Source organism: Rutilus rutilus (genome assembly GCF_951802725.1).
Source record: "Rutilus rutilus genome assembly, chromosome: 5".
NCBI classification, from domain to species: domain Eukaryota; kingdom Metazoa; phylum Chordata; class Actinopteri; order Cypriniformes; family Leuciscidae; genus Rutilus; species Rutilus rutilus.
The window spans coordinates 50416382-50421381 of NC_140213.1; the positions used below are offsets into that span (position 1 = coordinate 50416382).

The 5000-nt window shown below is 49.0% G+C and overlaps 1 protein-coding gene across 4 annotated transcripts in view; it reads right to left on the reverse strand.

Moving 5' to 3' along the window:
• The window catches only part of homer2 (homer scaffold protein 2), a 25138-nt gene that overhangs the window by 17605 nt on the left and 2533 nt on the right, over nucleotides 1-5000 (reverse strand). The gene's annotated exons all lie outside the window — the stretch shown is intronic.

The following is a 5000-nucleotide window of genomic DNA, read 5'->3' on the forward strand; positions in this document are numbered from 1 at the left end:
AGGAACACGCAGAGGAACACGCAGAGGAACACGCAGAGGAACACGCATGCACATGCAGAGGAACACGCATGAACACGCATGAACACGCAGGAACACGCAGGAACACGCAGAGGAACACGCAGAGGAACACGCAGAGGAACACGCATGAACACGCAGAGGAACACGCATGAACACGCATGAACACGCAGAGGAACACGCATGAACACGCAGAGGAACACGCATGAACACGCAGAGGAACACGCAGAGGAACACGCAGAGGAACACGCAGAGGAACACGCAGAGGAACACGCAGAGGAACGCGCAGAGGAACGCGCAGAGGAACACGCGGAGGAACGCGCAGAGGAACACGCATGAACACGCAGAGGAACACGCATGCACACGCAGAGGAACACGCATGCACACGCAGAGGAACACGCATGAACACGCAGAGGAACACGCATGCACACGCAGAGGAACACGCATGCACACGAGAGGAACACGCATGCACACGAGAGGAACACGCATGCACACGAGAGGAACACGCATGCACACGCAGAGGAAAACGCATGAACACGCAGAGGAACACGCAGAGGAACACGCATGAACACGCAGAGGAACACGCATGAACACGCAGAGGAACACGCATGAACACGCAGAGGAACACGCATGAACACGCAGAGGAAGACGCAGAACACGCAGAGGAACACGCATGAAGACGCAGAGGAAGACGCATGAAGACGCAGAGGAACACGCATGAAGACGCAGAGGAAGACGCAGAGGAAGACGCAGAGGAAGACGCAGAACATGCAGAGGAAGACGCATGAACACGCAAAGGAACATGCATGAACACGCAGAGGAACACGCATGAACACGCAGAGGAACACGCATGAACACGCAGAGGAAAACGCATGAACATGCATGAACACGCATGAACACGCATGAACACGCATGAACACGTATGAACACGCATGAACACGCAGAGGAAGATGCATGAACACGCAGAGGAACATGCATGAACACGCAGAGGAAGACGCAGAGGAAGACGCTGAACACGCAGAGGAAGACGCTGAACACGCATGAACACGCAGAGGAAGACGCTGAACACGCATGAACACGCATGAACACGCAGAGGAAGACGCTGAACACGCATGAACACACAGAGGAAGACGCAGAGGAAAACGCAGAACACGCATGAACACGCATGAACACGCATGAACACGCAGAGGAAGATGCATGAACACGCAGAGGAACATGCATGAACACGCAGAGGAAGACGCAGAGGAAGACGCTGAACACGCATGAACACGCAGAGGAAGACGCTGAACACGCATGAACACGCAGAGGAAGACGCTGAACACGCATGAACACGCATGAACACGCAGAGGAAGACGCTGAACACGCATGAACACACAGAGGAAGACGCAGAGGAAAACGCAGAACACGCATGAACACGCATGAACACGCATGAACACGCAGAGGAAGATGCATGAACACGCAGAGGAACATGCATGAACACGCAGAGGAAGACGCAGAGGAAGACGCTGAACACGCATGAACACGCAGAGGAAGACGCTGAACACGCATGAACACGCATGAACACGCAGAGGAAGACGCTGAACACGCATGAACACACAGAGGAAGACGCAGAGGAAAACGCAGAACACGCATGAACACGCATGAACAAGCATGAACACGCATGAACACGCATGAACACGCAGAGGAAGATGCATGAACACGCAGAGGAAGACGCTGAACACGCATGAACACGCAGAGGAAGACGCTGAACACGCATGAACACGCAGAGGAAGACGCTGAACACGCATGAACACGCAGAGGAAGACGCATGAACACGCAGAGGAACATGCATGAACACGCAGAGGAAGACGCAGAGGAAGACGCTGAACACGCATGAACACGCAGAGGAAGACGCTGAACACGCATGAACACGCAGAGGAAGACGCTGAACACGCATGAACACGCAGAGGAAGATGCATGAACACGCAGAGGAACATGCATGAACACGCGGAGGAAGACGCAGAGGAAGACGCTGAACACGCATGAACACGCAGAGGAAGATGCATGAACACGCAGAGGAACATGCATGAACACGCATGAACATGCAGAGGAAGACGCAGAGGAAGACGCTGAACACGCATGAACACGCAGAGGAACACGCAGAGGAACACGCAGAGGAACACGCAGAGGAACACGCATGAACACGCAGAGGAACACGCAGAGGAACACGCATGAACACGCAGAGGAACACGCAGAGGAACACGCAGAGGAACACGCAGAGGAACACGCAGAGGAACACGCAGAGGAACACGCAGAGGAACACGCTTCACGATATAAGCAGTGACACTCTCGAAAATAACCTGAGACGTGACGAGGCCAGTGTGATTCACAGCTGTTTGTAAATCTCACACATCACCAAAGCATCTAGAACATTCCCTGAATCTCAGAGCAGGAATGAGCCGCGGCAGGAATGCGGTTCTACCTGCACACACACACACCCACAGGAGCCACACCTGACCTCTGACAGCACTGAGCTGCTCTCTGATTGGAGCAGACTGTGGGAGAGGGCGGAGCACACACATTCCAGCAAGTCAAACTACTCCGACACTCATGAGCAGAAACACAGAAAACATGCATGACAGGAGACTCATCAACCAATCAGATCTCAGGGTTCAGATCTCAGGGTTTAGGTCTCCACACGTCTGTAACATCATAAACCGACACCGTTACACACCGTTACTCGCATTTACACAGTGACCGAAAACAGACAGACAGAAACGTGATCATGTCCGATTGCTAATCATGTTAACCTCCTAATCCTCAAACTAGCTAGAAGCATCTACGCGTATTATGTCACACAGCTTGTGTATCGTCAGTTTAACGGGTATTTTGAGGATGGATTACTTCAGGCTTTAACCTGTTAAAATGAACATCGGTCAGGAGGTTAAACTCAACGCTGGACAGCTGTGACACTTTCCTGAAGCTTAAAGTCACTTCAACAAACACAACACAGTTTGTTTACAGGACTGAATCCATTTTTAATCTGGACTGCATGATAGTTTACACATACAGATCAGATTGAACAAAGTCAACAAGTATGATTATTAAAGGGATTGTTTAGCCACAAATAATAATTCTGTCATCATTTACTCCCTTCATGAGTCTCTGTTGTGGAGCACAAAAGAGTGGAAGAACATCGAGACCGAACAACACAAGTCCACTGAGGACAGAATCACGATGTTTGGCTGAATCTCTAATACCTGCTATACCCGACTCCGAATAACCAGCGTTTACTCCACAAATATATGAAGCATTTACAGCATTAGATAGACAGCAGTTTCACGTCTGACCACATTTTTAATAACTAGCTCAGAGCATTAGCTATTCCAACATTCACTTCCACAGCCTTTAAAGTGGCCCTTTATGCTTTTCCAAATATGATCATGTTTTGTGTAATAAAGCTGTTTGTGAATGTAAAAAGTCTGCAAAGTTTTAAAGATCAAAGCGTAAAACATAAGTTATTGTCTTGAAACGAGTCGTCAGTAATTCAGTCTCACTTCCTGTTGAACCTGCGTAGGTTTGTAACTAATTTGCATAATGCCAGTCTGTGGTCTTGATTGGCTGAGCAGCATCTCTTAGCTCCGCCCTCAAACACTGTAGTTTATCTGAGACTGGAAGAGTTTGGTTCGTGTTGTTCATGTGGAGAAGACGCTGTTTTCTGAGATTGATACGGTAAAACCCCACGCCATCATTACTGTTCGTACCACTGAGATCAAGAGCTGAGATTCAGATATGATAATAAGCGTTTGCTTTCTGACCAATCACAGCCGAGCAGCTCTCAGAGAGGCGGGGCTTAGAGAGACTGAATCCTAATCGAAGCGTTTCAGACACTGGGAGAAAAGAGCTGATGGTAATGTCACTGGTTTAGGGCATTCCTCTGACTCCCAGTGCAGCAGCAGATGGCCATGACCAACACCATCTGGAGACGAGCTCCAATCCCAGTGGATCCCAGCGTCATTTACCAGCCGTTAAGCACACACACACACTCTCTCTCTCTCTCTCTCTCACACACACACACACACAGGCCTGACCTGCAGTCAGCAGCTTGACAGTGTCAGATCAGTGTCAATAAACTCGTTCCGTTCCTGTAACTGGAGATCAGCGACGGTCTGGCCTCTCTGACACTGGGACTGAACAGCCTCTCCGGTGTGTGTGTGTGTGTGAGAGAGAGAGAGTGTGTGAAACCCTGGTTCCACCACAGACTCCCGTGGTTTACTTCAGTCCTCAGTGTTTATCAGTGTATATCTTCCCAAACAGCAGCGACTGACACTATAACAGTTAATGTGGAGAACGAGGTTAATCTATAACCCTCGCATCACTGAGAGCCTCCAGCTGGAAACTGAGCCCTAATCGATCAACATCTCAGACACACACACACACACACACACACACACACACACACAGTATGGAATGGAAAATCAGGAACAATGAGCAAACCTTTATTAAGAGTCCAGTGATGTCAGACTGAGAAGAGCCAATCTGCGCAAGCACTAAAACATAGATTTACACTGTAATATAGTGGTTGAAAAGTGTCACTCTAGAGCCACAACCTTTATCTTTTTCTATGATGTAATAATTAGATTGCAATTTTGATCTTGTTTCCCGGTGTTGTGTGAATGAAACTCAACGGACCGCATAAACTGGCCCTACAGCTTCTTAAGAAACTGGCAGTCACACGCACGAGCACGGGCACGCGCACTCAGAGTGACAGCAGCTTCAGCTGTCAGAAATCAATCATATTTAATATTCATATTTATACTGATACACATTTGCTACAGTTCAATCTTGTCTCGTCTTCTGACAGCATGAAGGTTTCTCTGTGCGCGAGCTGCTGAATGCACGCGCAAATACAAGCCAAAAATCACCTGCTGTTCAAACACTAAACACGCAAAACACACAACCCGCACACACTCCGACTTCTGACCACTAAAGATTCCAGAAACTGA